We start from the raw sequence: 17,977 nt of genomic DNA on the forward strand, positions 1-17,977 counted from the left end.
AGAAATACAGCCACAAAAAGGCATATAATTCGAGTTGGGTTTATGCAGATTACAAGGATCTTGTTACCACATTCCTATTACTGGAGTTTGAGGAAATGTCTATTTTTAATCTAATCTTCTAAATACTACTTCTCCCAGTTATTCAAAACATTTAAAAAAGAAAAACAGGAAGTGAGACATAGCTACTTCCCAATACAAATGGAAACAAGCATTTACAATGCAATGGTTTTGCCTTTGTTAAAGTTAGAGCTATTGGCATTGCTTTTGACATTCTGCACTCTGAAGCTCCACTCTGAAGCTCCACTCTGAAGCTCCACTCTGAAGCTCCACTCTGAAGCTCCACTCTGAAGCTCCACTCTGCACTCTGAAGCTCCCCTCTGAAGCTCCACTCTGCACTCTGAAGCTCCCCTCTGCACTCTGAAGCTCCCCTCTGCACTCTGAAGCTCCCCTCTGCACTCTGAAGCTCCCCTCTGCACTCTGAAGCTCCCCTCTGCACTCTGAAGCTCCCCTCTGCACTCTGAAGCTCCCCTCTGCACTCTGAAGCTCCCCTCTGCACTCTGAAGCTCCCCTCTGCACTCTGAAGCTCCCCTCTGCACTCTGAAGCTCCCCTCTGCACTCTGAAGCTCCACTCTGAAGCTCCCCTCTGCACTCTGAAGCTCCCCTCTGCACTCTGAAGCTCCACTCTGAAGCTCCCCTCTGCACTCTGAAGCTCCACTCTGAAGCTCCCCTCTGCACTCTGAAGCTCCCCTCTGCACTCTGAAGCTCCACTCTGAAGCTCCCCTCTGCACTCTGAAGCTCCACTCTGAAGCTCCCCTCTGCACTCTGAAGCTCCACTCTGAAGCTCCACTCTGAAGCTCCACTCTGAAGCTCCACTCTGAAGCTCCACTCTGAAGCTCCACTCTGAAGCTCCACTCTGAAGCTCCACTCTGAAGCTCCACTCTGAAGCTCCACTCTGAAGCTCCACTCTGAAGCTCCACTCTGAAGCTCCACTCTGAAGCTCCACTCTGAAGCTCCACTCTGCACTCTGAAGCTCCACTCTGAAGCTCCACTCTGCACTCTGAAGCTCCACTCTGAAGCTCCACTCTGCACTCTGAAGCTCCACTCTGAAGCTCCACTCTGCACTCTGAAGCTCCACTCTGAAGCTCCACTCTGAAGCTCCACTCTGAAGCTCCACTCTGCACTCTGAAGCTCCACTCTGAAGCTCCACTCTGAAGCTCCACTCTGAAGCTCCACTCTGAAGCTCCACTCTGAAGCTCCACTCTGAAGCTCCACTCTGAAGCTCCACTCTGAAGCTCCACTCTGAAGCTCCACTCTGAAGCTCCACTCTGAAGCTCCACTCTGAAGCTCCACTCTGCACTCTGAATCTGCACTCTGCACTCTGAAGCTCCACTCTGCACTCTGAAGCTCCACTCTGCACTCTGAAGCTCCACTCTGCACTCTGAAGCTCCACTCTGCACTCTGAAGCTCCACTCTGCACTCTGAAGCTCCACTCTGCACTCTGAATCTCCACTCTGCACTCTGAAGCTCCACTCTGAAGCTCCACTCTGAATCTCCACTCTGAAGCTCCACTCTGCACTCTGAAGCTCCACTCTGAAGCTCCACTCTGAAGCTCCACTCTGAAGCTCCACTCTGAAGCTCCACTCTGCACTCTGAAGCTCCACTCTGAAGCTCCACTCTGCACTCTGAAGCTCCACTCTGAAGCTCCACTCTGCACTCTGAAGCTCCACTCTGAAGCTCCACTCTGCACTCTGAAGCTCCACTCTGCACTCTGAAGCTCCACTCTGCACTCTGCAGCTCCACTCTGCAGCTCCACTCTGCAGCTCCACTCTGAAGCTCCACTCTGAAGCTCCACTCTGAAGCTCCACTCTGAAGCTCCACTCTGAAGCTCCACTCTGAAGCTCCACTCTGAAGCTCCACTCTGAAGCTCCACTCTGAAGCTCCACTCTGAAGCTCCACTCTGAAGCTCCACTCTGAAGCTCCACTCTGAAGCTCCACTCTGAAGCTCCACTCTGAAGCTCCACTCTGAAGCTCCACTCTGAAGCTCCACTCTGAAGCTCCACTCTGCACTCTGAAGCTCCACTCTGAAGCTCCACTCTGAAGCTCCACTCTGAAGCTCCACTCTGAAGCTCCACTCTGAAGCTCCACTCTGAAGCTCCACTCTGAAGCTCCACTCTGCACTCTGAAGCTCACATACACAGCTCGGTAAAACAATAAAACACACACACAATACCTCAGAAGCAGACTCTGCTGTGGGGGAGGGGGATAAGATTTAAAGTCGTTTATAAAGTAATCCTTCACAGATAGCGGAGCAGGAACTGCCGTCTCATACTTGCAAAAAAAAAAAAAAAATGAACAAAAGAACAACATTTCAAAAAGTGAATCAACAAAAAAAGCTGCCTTGAAGGTCACCTTTTGATCTCGCGCACACGGCCCGGTCTTTGCGGGTCATCCCGGCAGGACGGGCACTTCAAAGGGCGAACCTGCTTCAAATGCACTAATTACCGAGGCACATTGCCTGCCTTCCAAAGTGAAATTTATTAAGGAGACCCGTGCCCGAGGATTACAGAGGCGTACATCACCCCGAAAGGACAGCTCACTCCGGCAATTTCCAATTTAAGGGGCCGGGGATGTGTCCGGGCTTCAGAAGTGCCACTTTCCGCCCCAACCTCGCGTTTTACTGAATACCATGTCTGGAGTGGGCAGCCCTTTAAAAAGCTTAATTGTGCTTTTGTTCCTTGCAGAGCAGCCACAGTAGGAATGCTTACCCACAGGAAGAGAGTAAAACCACTCCCATGGAGAAGGGAGAAGAGAAAAAGAGGACACAATGGGAACATGAAGATTCAGAGTCTGAGAACTACAGCGACGGAGATGTACAGAGAACTAATGAAACTCAAACTGTAGAATCCATCGGTGAAATGAAGGACATCAGTAGTGATGCTTCCACGGGTTTTCTGGACACGGTGGGTGTCTATGAATCAGATGAGGAACAAGAGGAACCTGTCTGGCACGAAGAGGATTCAAACAACTACAACAAAGAGACTGAAAAATCTCTACCATGTGATGATGGACACTTGGCAGTTCCCACGGGGGCGCCCAAAAGTGATACAGGTGGAGCAATAGCCAGCACCAGTAGCTTCGGTCGTGTTTTAAGCAAACCCAACAAATATGAAGACTTTGTGCGTAAGGTGCACAGCGTTATGGCTGCTTCTCATACTTTCTTTTTAGGGATAGAGATGTGTTGTATCGTACCCTTCTTCTCTTTCCCTTACCCCTGCTCGCGCTTGCTATGCCCGCGCTTAATTGGTTGGCATCAGCTGGAACGTTAGCAGCTGACAGTTCTATTTGACAGTTGTCACCTGTGGCAGTTGATGTTGTGATTTTGCTATGACCACAAGCCTGGGTGTGCTGTCTAGATAAATAAAGGGCTATAACCTTCCATCAGTTCCTGCATCTTCTTTACAACTACTGGATGCAAATATATGGCTGCATTTTGTCTGTCTCTTTGGTTCGGATAAATACACACTGCAGCAGTTAGTGTAATTCTGCGTGTACGGAATCTTCTCTGTGGGGACTAACTGTGGCTTCACTGACGCGGCAGACGTGGGTAATCGAGCGCGCTGTTGACTCGCGCGCCTCTGTCATTCATTGACGCGCAGCAGACTGCCACGTGTCTAATTCCACGCAGCATAACTCAATTAATGACTCCTCAGTTAGCTCCCTCTCCGCCTGCGAGCTATTCATTGGAGTCCTGGCCCCCGTCTCCCGCGCAGAGCTTCTCGCGGAGGAGAAACCCTACACGAGGCTGTGAGGAAGTGTCCGGCCTTATGAAAGTCCTCTACCGTGGCCGAGGGCACGCGCACATCCGCATTAATGTCTCCGGCGCCTCGGATGCTTGGGAATTAGCGCCCACGGTCTTGCTCGTAAGAGTCGCTCTAATAAGTCTGGTAATGCAATTAAAATTTAATAACAAGCTATTAACCACAGTGAACGGACACGGGCACATTAAAATGGTTACAGGCTGTCTGCCCACATCCTCTCTTTTCCGATTGTTTAATGTGAAGTCTGCTAAGTGCTACGCACTACGACCTAAATTGCAATAAATAGCATAGCATCCAAAAATAAAAGTCTCGCATCAAATAACACAGCCGAGCATCAAATAACACGGCATAGCTGCATACAATCAAATAACACAGCCTAGCATCAGATAACACGACATAGCAGCAGACATTCAAATAACACGGACAAAGCTCATTGGGCATGGAACACAAGTTGCGCCCCCGCGGCCGTCGCCATTTTAACGGAGGGGGGCGCCTCGCACACTTCCAAGCAGTAAGATGGCGGCGGCCGCTTGTGGCGTCGTTTGTTTTTCCGGCGGCTGGTGCGCGGTGCTCCTGCCGCTCGTTACCTGTATGCGTTCCGCGATGCCCTGTTCTGTACTCGGCGGGCCTGTGCAGCGCAGTCCCTGGCTCTCACAGGAACAGCAAGACTCAGTGTTGCGAAACCGGTTGCAGCTGGCGCAGGCAGTCCGTGCTCGGAATCATTCCAATTACCTGCCGCTCCCGCTGGCAGCCTCCGCCCGGAGCCGGCCGGCTCTCGGGCGCTGCTACTTTTAACACCGCCGCCCGCTGGAGCCGCTAATTGCCGCCTTCCCGTTCGAGTGCCGGCAATGCCGGACCAGACACGGGGGCGTTCCCGGCGTCCCGTGACGTCGGCAAAAGCCAAAGAATGTCGGGAACGCCCCCGTGTCTGGTCCGGCATTGACGGACAGGCCCCTCGTCCAATGGCAAGGCTCCGTTTACGGAGCCAGCCAATCAAGGACGAGGGCCGAACAAAAGCCACACTACAGTTCTCAACAGGATTTCGCCTGCGCGGAAAAGCTGCGCAGAGCGCAGCTTCCGCTAGGCAAAACCTAAAAAGCGCAAATGCGGCAAGAACTGTCAACCAGTTATCTCTCTGTGAGGTGGCATAGTTAAAGGTCTGTGGTTTTAAAACTAGACGCTTGAAATCCAAAAAGAAAAAAATGTCTCTGCAAGTAGCTGGAATCAAACCGTAGGTGCACCTGGCTTATTAGGGACCGGAGGAGTGAAATTATTATGTATTTGTATTAAGTAAAAGATTTACATAGCATAAACTATACCCCAAAAGAAGTGCTTTATTAATGATAACTTACAGTAGATGTGTAAAGCAAAATATAATGTCGACAATGGGTGATCTACGCAATAAAATTTGGAGCCAGAAACCAAAATCAGGTATGTACATATTAATGTATGTTATACTAATGCACACAGGGTTCACTGGAGACGCAACAATAAATCGGTAGTGAGGTACACAGATCATATATGAAAACATCATAGGAACAGGAAACATTTCACATCTTAAGAAAACTGTGATTAAGGCATTTGCTTGGATCATAAGAGGAATAGATTCTATATCTAAGGAGCACGTCCGAGACGGATTGGATTGGACTGGACTGGAGGTCTCTATTTTTCAACAGGTCTGCCTAAAAGAAGAGAGTCAAAGCCACAGAGATAGAAGATCTCTTGTGATTATCAGTATTTTCACTAAATGGTGTTGAGCCCAGGAGTGCAGGGCTTTACGAACAACAGCGGCCATTTTGAAAATAATCATGGCTTCAGTAGGAAGCTGTTTAAGGGTGATCAGGCAAACCAGTTTGATTGCGTCCAGTGCGGTGGTCCATCCAAAATGAGATTAAGCAGCCTATGGAAGTTTTCGATGAAGGGGAATTTCTGTAGACTGAAGCCCTGGGCGACTTTGAGTTAGGTTTTAATGTATGAGGAAAAAAAAAAAAACTATGACGGGGAGCCTTGTCAGGCTTCATCGATGCCAATTTAGGTGATTCCTGAAGGTGGCTTATGGGCACGGGGTGATACAGAGAACTATAGGTGGTCTGGCGGAACTTCTCCGCTGTCCACTCTCACTAACTAAGCACTTACTGGTCTTAGAATTTGATAAACAGTGCTATCACTCGAACAAGACTAGAGGAGTAAGGCAGGTCTGCTAAAAAACAGCTAAATAGGAGTCACAATTCACTCACCTTGCATAGGCTTCATGGACCATCACTGTTCCATTAAATTATTTTAATACGGATGACCATGGTACCGAAAAGACCTCTAGTGGCGTGCTCCTGGCTTTTTGCCGGTACACACAGGTAACATAAATTGAGGACACCTTCTAAAGTCTTGCAGTGAGTAGCCAAATTCAAAAGGGGTACCAAAAGTGGGAGATTTTTATCAGTGATAAGGGCTAAGTGTTAGGAAGCCCTACTGTTAGAAGAGCTATTAATAGATTTTGTTTGATAGTCAGAAAAAAATATAAAACACATTTATTCATCTGAATTCTCTCAAAGCATGATTAAGGGATCTCAGTGCAATACCAATCGGATATCAATTGTGGTTTTTATTGTTCTAGAAATCTAGAATCTACATGCCATTTTCAAGAATCCAAACAGAAGCATTGAACATATATACATTACCAGGCTACAAAACTATTACGAAAACTTTATTAATCATCTGAACTACAACCTAAAACTAAGCCCCCAGGAATTATCAAGTTTTAAACAGAGCACAGCTGACTTGGCCATTCCCTCACAGGCTGATAAAGGGAATGCCAACTTATTGAATTTTGGTAATAAAACATTAAGTAGAGAACTACAAATTGCAGGCCTTTGGCTGCAAACTGTATATAAAGCAAAGAATTAAAACAAGCATTGGAAATGCAATAGGTCTCGGATTTATTTGAGTTAGAGCTATTGGCATTGTGAATGGCAATGTCTTTTCGCCATGTGTTATGGAGTGCATGCATGTGGTGTGTAGTGGAATTATGTGGGTTGGATTGGAATTGTAGCAATGGTAGCATGCTGCGCTTTAGATGAATATGTTTAAAAGTAAAGTGTGCCATACTGCGATTGCTACAATAGTTAATTGCGGATGCGTTAACAATTGATGTGTGCACTGATGGCTTGTGGTGTGTGTGCCTGTTGAAATTGTGCACTGATGGCTGGTGGTGTGTGTGCCTGGTGGAAGCGTGCACTGATGGCTGGTGGTGTGTGTGCCTGGTGGAAGCGTGCACTGACGGCTGGTGGGTGTGTGTGCCTGGTGAAAGCGTGCACCGACGGCTGGTGGGTGTGTGTGCCTGGTGAAAGCGTGCACCGACGGCTGGTGGTGTGTGTGCCTGGTGAAAGCGTGCACCGACGGCTGGTGGTGTGTGTGCCTGGTGAAAGCGTGCACCGACGGCTGGTGGTGTGTGTGTTTGGTGAAAGCGTGCACCGACGGCTGGTGGTGTGTGTGTTTGGTGAAAGCCTGCACTGACGTCTGGTGGTGTTTGTGCCCGGTGAAAGAGTGCACTGATGGCTGGTGGTGTTTATGCCCGGTGAAAGCGTGCACCGACGGTGTGGTTGTGTGTGTGGTTGTGAGTGTGTGGTGGCGAGTGTGTGGTGGCGAGTGTGTGGTGGCGAGTGTGTGGTGGCGAGTGTGTGGTGGCGAGTGTGTGGTGGCGAGTGTGTGGTGGCGAGTGTGTGGTGGCGAGTGTGTGGTGGAGAGTGTGTGGTGGAGAGTGTGTGGTGGAGAGTGTGTGGTGGAGAGTGTGTGGTGGAGAGTGTGTGGTGGAGAGTGTGTGGTGGAGAGTGTGTGGCGGAGAGTGTGTGGCGGAGAGTGTGTGGCGGAGAGTGTGTGGCGGAGAGTGTGTGGCGGCGAGTGTGTGGCGGCGAGTGTGTGGCGGCGAGTGTGTGGCGGCGAGTGTGTGGCGGCGAGTGTGTGGTGGCGAGTGTGTGGTGGTGGTGTGTGTGGTGGTGTGTGTGTGGTGGTGTGTGTGTGTGTGGTGGTGTGTGTGTGTGGTGTGTGTGTGTGTGTGTGTGTGTGTGTGTGTGTGTGTGTGTGGTGTGTGTGTGTGTGGTGGTATGTGTGTGTGTGGTGGGCTTAGTTCGAGTTTTCGTACCCTGCACACTCACACACTGCCCCTACACACTCACACAATGTTCACTCTGCACACTCTCACACTGCTCACCCTGCACACTCACACACTGCTCACACTCACACACTGCTCACCCTGCACACTCACACACTGTTCACCCTCCACACTCACACTGTTCACCCTGCACACTCACACACTGTTCACCCTGCACACTCACACACTGTTCACCCTGCACACTCACACACTGTTCACCCTGCACACTCACACACTGTTCACCCTGCACACTCACACACTGTTCACCCTGCACACTCACACACTGTTCACCCTGCACACTCACACACTGTTCACCCTGCACGCTCACACACTGTTCACCCTGCACGCTCACACACTGTTCACCCTGCACACTCACACACTGTTCACCCTGCACACTCACACACTGTTCACCCTGCACGCTCACACAATGTTCACCCTGCACGCTCACACAATGTTCACCCTGCACGCTCACACAATGTTCACCCTGCACGCTCACACACTGCTCACCCTGCACACTCACACACTGCTCACCCTGCATGCTCACACACTGCTCACCCTGCATGCTCACACACTGCTCACCCTGCATGCTCACACACTGCTCACCCCGCATGCTCACACACTGCTCACCCTGCATGCTCACACACTGCTCACCCTGCATGCTCACACACTGCTCACCCTATGTAATACTAAAAGACCCAGCTCTGCTCTTTGGCCTGTGTTGTATTCGTACAGTAGGTTGTGAGTAGTTGCGCTTGATTGGTTGGGGCGTCCCCTCCTTGCTGCTCCAGTCACAGAGGACCGGGTGCCTCCATGAAGCTCCCAAGACACGTGTTCAGCTGTTCTTTGTTTTAGCTCCTGTGTGTCAGTGCACCGTGTAAGCGCACAAGCATACCCTGCTCTCTCTGGAACACTGAACACTGCTGAGTCTCTCTCACTCTGCTGTCACTCTCACTCTGCTGCTGTCACTCACACTCTGCTGCTGTCACTCACACTCTGCTGCTGTCACTCACACTCTGATGAAGGTCAGTGGTAGCTGAACCTTCTACAGAAGGTGGAAGGGAAAGGGGGGTCATCTGAGTTTCATCACTGGGGTTCGGCACCATCAATGGGAACTAAAGGTCAATGAAGGATAAGCATACCATTATTAATATGAACTGAGCATACATAAGACTCGTGGCATAATCAGTAGGTGCTGAACTTAATAAAGGTGAACTTCACACATAGGCCTGGATAAATGCAGGGGACAGAAGCCCAGGGTGACGTGCTTTAGGGGTTGACAGAGAGGGATTCCCCTAAGGGAAGCGCCTCCCTAAGGTGGGGGAGGGTAAATGAAATTTGTGATATATTTTATAGGTGTATACATTAGTGTGCACATGGGTGTGCTCGTCTTCAACAATAAGAATCTCGAGGACACGTAAAGGAAGCACCCCCCTAAACAGATCCAAGGGGGTCTCCCTCACCCAGGTCGAAGGCACAGAGCCTTGGTACCGGCAACCAGAGGGCTCTGCCAAGCAGACTGGGAAATTGAGAGTGATACTTGTTTTTAAAGATAATCCCCGCCCCCCCAAATGTAAACAGAGCGAGTTGTCTTGCGGAGGTGTGGGGGGGGGGAGGGGGGGTGGCACCGAGGGATGGGGCCTCTGCTAACTTTGTAAGGCAGATTAGAACATAGTGTGGATTCTCAGAGCAGATGGCACTTTAAAGAGACAGGGAGGGGGAGCGAGCAGGAGACTGTCAGCATCTGACTGGGGGCAGAGGGGAAGCAGGAGAGAGGCGCAGACGAGAGGAGACGGAGGAAGGGAGGAGGCAGAAACAACAGAGGGGAGGGGAGAAGAAGAACCACAAAAATAAAAGCGTCACACTGGCCGAGGAAGCAGCCTCGCTGCTCCGAAGCATGAGCAGGACCCCCCGGGCTCTTCTGGCCTCCAGTGACCACAGTGGGGGCTGGGGTCCTGCAACAACCGAGCTGCGGGAGGCCGGGGGAGCGGACTGTCCCTGACGGCACTGCGAGAGGCGCAGCTCCGTGGGGTGAGGAGAGACAGCATCCCCGCTCGGAACGGAAAGGCAGGACCTGAGCGCCCCACAGCAGCGGAGACCAGGGGCATCTCGGCAGGAGGAACCGAGGAGGCGCCCTGGCATCCGAGCCTAGGGGAGGAAGGCACTGGTCGCAGGCAGCGTAGCTCGGAGGGAACGGGGCACGGGGCTTCACGGCATCGGAGCCTGGAAGAGAAGTCGAGGTCCCACAGCATCAGATCTCTGAAGGACGGGCAGACAGAGTGCCACGGCATCCGAGCACGGCACAGAAACCACAGCGCTAAAGCCACAGAGACTGTTGGGACAGAAGCACAGAGGTCCACAGAGCCTGGGGCAAAAAGTCTGAGCTCGTCAACACCGGAGTTTACAGAGGCAGCAAGAGAGCGTTAGAGTCTGGAGAGACAGAAGGACATAGCGCCTAAGCGTCAGAGCCTGGAGAGGTAGAAAGCCTTGGTACCGGCAAACAGAGGGCTCTGCCAAGAAGACTGGGAAATTGCGAGTGATACTTCTTTTTAAAAATAATTCCACCCCCGAAAACATAAAGAGAGCGAGTTGTATTGTGGAGTTGGGGGTGGAGGGGGTGGCAACGAGGGAGGGGGCCTCTGCTAACTCGCCACAAAAAAAAAAAAAAAAAAAAAAGCGCCCGCGAGTGGTGCGTGCGCGCCACTGCGAGCATATATTTGAATTATCGCGGCTGTCAAGCCGCGATAATTCAAAACATATGGCCTCTGGTGCGCGTAACAGACACCAATAGGCCATAGGCGGAGCTACGTGACCGCCTATGGCCCATTGCATGTTCTGTTAAAAAATAGCACGCATGCAAAGGCCAATGAAAATGGACCTTGGAAATCCACACGCACGAGCTATGTGGAATTTCAAGGTCCATTTTCAAAACGCTGGGAACAGGACTCTCGCTGCGCGGCACTGCATGAGCAGTGTACGCAGAGCCTGAGCCCTAAAAACCAATAGGTGGGGCATGACATAACGTCCTAGAGCAGATTCCGGGCTATCATGCCCCATGGCCTGTTGACTACGGCGAGCAAGCTAGTAAGGGTGGAGAGGAGACATTTAACAAAAGTCTGCTGTGAAGGGGGGAGGTAGACACGTATTAAGATAAATCTAACTTCCTGAAGAAGGTTACAGATTGTTGGAGGTGTGAATAACATATTACTCCAGAAAAAGATGCGCTGAACCACCAAATAAGATATGTTCACAGACAATAGCTTTGGCATTTGTATAATAAAAACTTTTAGTCAACATTCACCAACGCAACACACAGGAATACACTAAAGCTTTCCTCACACATAGATCAGATACAGCAAGGGCTGCGGCAGTGCCAGCTTTCATTGATTAAACAGATAATAAAAAAGCCAGACAACTGCCTACTTTTCGTAATGAAGCGCTATAACACACCTGTCAGCAACACAACCTTAACACACACCCAGGACGTTTAAGCAGTATTAGAAAGGACCCTCACTCACACAGAAGAGACAAATCATGTGGGGCAGTGAAAGCTTACCCCGCACACACACAGGCACACAAAATAGTATTGCAAGCTCCCTCATGAGCACATTTGATTTCTACATCAGATAAATGCTCCCCCTCCAAATAAATGTATTTTCTGATAAATAGTTGGGTAAAGGTGCTTTTAGTCTGGTATGGTGATGTGTTTGTCGGATTTTGCCAGGAATCTTTACTTTAACACAGGCAAAAACGCCCATACACACCTCCCTCCCCGCTTTTAAAGTCTTAAAAATGTTGGTTATTTTACAAAACATCGTGTTTGCTCACTTAGTGCCCCTACCAATCTGCATTTTCTCCCTTTCCAAAGCCCCTTTAGCCCCCTTGTGCCCTGCCGGTCGTATAATGTATTTTAACATTATATGCCAGCGTGATGGTTGGAAAAACTGAAGATCGCAGCCCCCAAATCGGACTGACCAAGCTACGCTTTTGGGTGAGCTCCATCCGTTCAGACATAAAGACTAGTTATCATTAAAACACCTTTTTAGATCGACTGGTATGGAACCAGGTTTCTTGTAACAGATGGGTAGGTAGACTGTACCACAAGCAGACAGCATTATTATCAGTTGAAGGCCCCTGCTTTTACGGCTGTCACAGGATGATGGATTTAAAATGTACTTAAATGTCTTCAGATGATGAATTAGAGCAACCAACAGTCTGACAACAGATGGGTACTGAGGTTTCAGAATTGAGAGCACAATTCAACTCAATTTTCCTGAAGAGAAATTTCAAGCAATGTGCAACAAGCTCTCTGCACACCGACACATTACAGATACAAGTGCCTCAGACATTACCCTTTGACACCCGCCTGCTCTCAAGTGCTGATTCGACTGGTGCTGCAAGAGCCCTTGCAGCTTTTCTTGCATCCGCAGCACAGGTTCAAAGCTTAAATTTGTTAAAAAAGAAATAAATAATAAGTGCCAGGGTTCTAGTCAGGAGGCCACTACAGCTTGCACCACACGTTGTCCCTGCCATGCTGCCAACAATAGTAACAATACAACTACTAACCATCACACTCCTACAAGTGTGACAATTCAGACTATCTCAGGCCCCCAAAAGCTATAAGTAAGAATGGCTTGGGCAGCAGGTAATAGTAATTTTTAATGTTTATTGAATTAATAATTACCAGTTGATGTACTTGTCTCTAAATTTTCCAGACAGCACCACGTTGTGGCAGACTGTCACAAGCGCCGGTGTCGGTGTCGAGCACCGGAGACCATTGGCACAAATTAAGCACTGTAGGTCCTTCTCCTGCCTACACCAACTCATGCTCATTCCTTCGTTGGCAGCACTTCCCGCAGCAGGAACCCACCGCCTGCCCTCCTTTGTCAGGCCCGAGCCAGCTCTTCACACAAGCCAGTCAGCTTTTCAGGTGGCCGTGATTTTCCAGGCTTTCTGCCAGTGTTGTCGCTGCAAACAGTGTGCTGTGCCTTCTGCTGCAACTGCAAACAAAGCATCTGGGATTTCTTCGTCTGCTCTGTGACTTGCAACGTCCACTCCTTTCACTTCAGCGACCCTTAGCGAGTATCACGGAAAACAAGAATTAACGTGACTCATAGCTGCGTGGATTCAGGTTTTCTGAAGTTTCGCTAATACGCAGTCAATACAGGTGCAGCAACAGCCTGTTTCGATCTCCACCCGTTGCTGGACACCCGTCCTATTTAGCCAACTGTAGTGATTAGACGTGTTGATGTTCCGTTGTCCCACTTACTATGCGGTTATACCGTTCGCACACAACATTTGCCAGGGTTTTTTTTTACATGGTGATATTTGCGTGAAAAACTCCATCAAGGTCAGTATGATAATGGCGCAGAGGATGGACTCTTCATTGGGCAGCAAACTCCCGTTTACATCCGAATCGAGATGACCGGCCAGACTGGGTACCAAAACCAGCCCTGATAGAAAAGTTTAAGCCACTGCCACACTAATACTTGTTAGTGGACAAATCCGAAGTGTGCAGGGGTGCTATGCCCCCAAAGTGATTTTAAAGAAAAATAAGTCCAACCCGCTTAAATTAAAGCATAACTTTTCTAACAAGTTGGTCAGAATATTTCACACCTGCCAGTCCTGACAAGGCGAGCTGTTGGCTTTGCAAATGTTTACCTGTAAAATATGGTTTCAAAGAAGAAAAATACTGGAGAAACATCAATCCTGTTTTGGTGTACACTGAATACAAAGTGTTCAATCTTAGTAAGTGGAATGGTTTACTTTTCAAATATGTTTTACGCAGGTAACTCTAAACAGAATTTAATAAATACATGGAAGGGTCACAATGTAAAAGGAAGCGCTGGTCAAGGTAGGCCTAATCCACTTTCCACATGATAAGGTCATTTGGTCATCTGTAGTAGGCCAGACAGCAGATGTGTGGACCTCTAGGAAGGAAAAGTGTTATAAGTACACCTTCTGCCTAGATGCCAGCTGAGTGGGGCAGGGGGCCTTTACCCAGTGTCATAAAAGCCTTTTTGTTTTCATACAATATGTGGATTTCAGGAGATGAAACAAACACAACCCTTCAAGTCTGCTCATCAGTCGTAACCTAGCCAACATTACTATTCCTACGCTTTTAGAGTAGTTGTCTTCAAACCTTTTAATGCTGCGCCCCCGTGCCCCCTCTAACTATATTAAAAAACAACACCAAAAACACGTTGAGGCCCCCCTAGAATTTTACACAATTCTTTTATTAAATTTGCAATGTTTAAACGTGTAGATTTATTTGAACATTACAGTTATGATAAACCTTTTAAAATGCAATCAAATAAATGATTGCCAAACACACAATTCTGGTTACCAAGGCCTTACTAACATGTAAAAGTATCTACCGTGTAATTATCCGAAATGGGGTTGGAGAGGTTTGAAGAATTCTTAGAGGTCCCTTCCCTTTTGAGACATACTCCCAGCAAGATATAAATGACAAACTGTGTTAATAATGGCCCATTACAGAGAGCCTTACTGCTGATCATTTTTTTTGCACTGTTATGAGCATTATGCTTCTTTTAACCAAAGTCTGGCCCCCATCCTTGGATCAGTTGAGGCCCCCCCGGGGGCCGCCCCGCAGTTTTTATAGACTTCTGTTTTAGAGGCACATTCAGAAGAGAGATGAGTCAGAAGAGAGATGAGAGAGAGCGCGGGTTTTGAAGGGCTGGATAGAGCAGCATACGGAGGAGGCAGAAAACTTGCACTCTCATGGATTGCTGAATGAAAAATAAAAAAAGTAGATCCTAAATATGACCAGTGGTAAAATGATTTTATTTTTTCAATTAATAATTGTTACAAAAGACTATGCTTGATGTGTACTACCAAGATCCTTCTTCGACCGTTAATAAAAACAATATTATTTCATACATTTCAGAGCCATATCGAAAGTGAAAATAGAGGGCGTGGATACTTGATATATGCGCACAGCTTTGGGCTTAAAGGCCGAGCCTTAGCTTAACATACGACTATTTAAAAAGCTCTAAGTTTTTGTGCAAATTTCACTAGTCTAGCCAGCATGGGGATCTCTATTGTTACTTATGACAAAAACCTCAATAAAATATTTTGAACACAAAAAAAAAAAGCTTCATCGAGTCTGTGCAGGTACGGATGCTGTATTTTAGAAACAAGGGTTTTAATAAAGTGCTATGTGCGAGACTCAGTTCAGGGCAGATTCACAGTAGGTGGGCCAGGGACTCCTCAAACTGATGGCAGAGTTTACAGGAGGTAGATTTCCAGCGAGTATTAATGTCTTTTATTGGGATGGCCATGAGTCTGACCGAAAGGATTTGCTTTAGTATTGGTTTACTCAGAGCTGAATCAAGGTAAGGCTGCCACAATTTGTCCTTATAAGAACTGACTAGTATCCCAATATTGCTGCTGGAGGACTCCCATTCGCTATGTCATCCTGCTTTGATGGTATTCTAACTTTGTTTCCTCAAAATTGTTTCAAGCAGGCCAGGTTGATGAATAAAATAGCCCCAGTCAGACAGATCGAGGTACAACTCAGTGAGTGTGGTTGATAAAGCCTCTGCCCATTGCTTTTTCCATTTCGTAAAAATTTCTTTCAGGGTAGCTTTCATTGTGTCTGGGGGAGGGGGGGGGGGGGTGTTGCATGTCCCTTGATAATAACGGATGACCGAGGCCCAATCTTCATAAGAATGTTTGCTTAATCCAAATTCCAGCCTTACTTGCGAGTTTCTGGCGTAGGTCGGTATCTGGAAAATCTGTTTGAATGCGCAGCAGTTGGCAGATATCATGTTAATTAGGGCCCCGGAAAATACTAGTTGCCCGTAGGCCGTTTGAACTTTCGAATAGGCTCAGTTGACACACTGCATAGTTTTTAATTGAGATTGCAAAGGGCGTACATCACCGTCTTGGCTTTAGCTTCTATCGATGCAATGTGAACTGTCGGCTTGCAATTGCTCATGATCCATGCCCCCAGGTAGTTATATTTGGCTGTTGTTAATATTTTCTGGATGCCCATTTTCCATAGATGTTTAAGTTTGTTGGGGTGTTTTCCAAAGATGACTTCCAGTGGAAGGATACAGGTCAATCTTTCAAAAGGATCCTCAAGAGGCTATGCTCTAGGGGAGAGACTCACTCAAGAAGAGGAAGGCAAGCCATCGAATAGAGGGCAAGCAAATGATAGTGACAATAAAGCTACACTAAGCAATCAACAGACTATAGGCCCAATGAAAGTTTGCAATATGCCTTTCTCAATCAGACTGCTTGTGCTGTCTGGCAGGCAAGACCTAAAAAGGAACCATGGGTGTTTCTGCCTAACACCACACCTAACATTTGACTTCTAGTATTTTTTTAATTAAATCTGTTTTTATTTTCAAAGGAGAACCAGAGGTAAAGTCTTCACGTACACAGCGTGTCGCCTACCACCATGTGAAGGGCCGGCCGCATAATTTTAGATAGATATGTAAAGCGCAGGTAATTGTTATTGGTGCAGATGTTACACAGCAAGTCGCCTACAACCGATGATGGGCCGGCCGCGTAGTACAAGACGCAATGCTTAGAATTTCAATTAAGATAAGCCTCTAGTCAGGGAGAACAAGAAAACCCATAGTCAACATGGATAGGAAAAAAAAAAGAGATAAACCTGAAGAAAGAGATAGAGGAAGATTAAATGACAGAGAAGTTTAAAGAGGACGACTTCTAGTATTTTTTACTTTGGAAAGCATCAACGTGCAAAACATTTAAGAATTAAAATAGAGCAACTTGCCCAAATGTAAAGTCCCACAAATGTAGGCATGTCATTTTAGGATTTCCTCTCCCAAAAAGTTAAACTCTCACAAAAATATGCTGGACTACCATGCACTACACGCTCAATGCACTCAACATAGCTCAAAACCTGGCTTCTACACTCATTCTTTGTAACACTTCCCTTTACTCTTGTAATGCAAGTGTTTACCTTGATATGCTTCCTGCCTTTTCACACTGTAGAATTCAATGCTGGTGCTGGCCAAATCCATTGACTGCTCAATGGATCGGTCCAGCACCACTGGCTTACCAAATGTATGATTCTTTGCTAACCAGATCTTACTCTGAATATTATTTTAAACTGACTTGGTAAAAAAATGGACCAAAATCTGTTTTTCACTATGTTATGCAAAGCAGTGATGTTTTATCCGTGGCGTCACCACTGCACAAGTAATGTGCATAGAACCTGTGCCATTGCATCACCATGTTACCTTCCCAAGGCAAAACAATCCTCATGCTTGCTCATAGCTTTGTCGTATACATTTCATCCCCGTGCCTTTCAGCTAGAGCAGCAAGTATATATATATATATATATATATATATATATATATATATATATATATATATATATATATATATATATATATGTGGTGAGCAGCTATTGCAACAAACGAAGGCATCCGATGAAGGCAGGTGTGCCGAAATGCATTATGCCGTTTTGTTGTCTGAAAATTAAAAGAGACTCCTATCTACTTACCTGCGTGGGCTTGCTTCTTCCCTGGTGTAGGAGGTCGTTGAGTTGGATGTGTTGTGCGCAGCCACGCGCACTGAAAGCCCCCACCCCGAAGTGTTCGGCGGACTGTGGCAAACAGTGCAGTATCTCAAGGCGTTTGGATAACCGTCGAACCACGGCGCCTCGCAGTGTCTCAGCCGGACCAGCAATTGGGGGATGACTTCATCGACGTACCTGTGCTTACCAAGGCTACAGGAACACTGGCTCACTGCGTTGATTGTTGGTGGGGTGAAGGTGGGACATAGGAGCCTCCAAACTACCACAAGTACCACAAACCCAAGGGAACTGCAGACACCGCCCACTTGGGTTGGACTTCCGAAAGTGAGACTGCAGCAAAAATCGGCCCTATGAAAGTGGGAGGAGTGTCTCTAGGTATTTTAGAAGAGACGCCCTGTGATCTGTGGTGAGCAGCTATTGCAACAAACGAAGGCATCCGATTAAGGCAGGTGTGCCGAAATGCATTATGCCGTTTTGTTGTCTGAA

At 47.8% G+C, this 17,977-nt stretch overlaps 1 protein-coding gene across 1 annotated transcript in view; it reads right to left on the reverse strand.

Moving 5' to 3' along the window:
- Nucleotides 1-17,977, reverse strand: part of FKBP15 (FKBP prolyl isomerase family member 15) — a 384,455-nt gene that overhangs the window by 339,414 nt on the left and 27,064 nt on the right. The window lies entirely within an intron of this gene.

The sequence above is a fragment of the Lissotriton vulgaris genome, chromosome 5, assembly GCF_964263255.1.
Source record: "Lissotriton vulgaris chromosome 5, aLisVul1.2, whole genome shotgun sequence".
Taxonomy (NCBI): Eukaryota; Metazoa; Chordata; class Amphibia; order Caudata; family Salamandridae; genus Lissotriton; species Lissotriton vulgaris.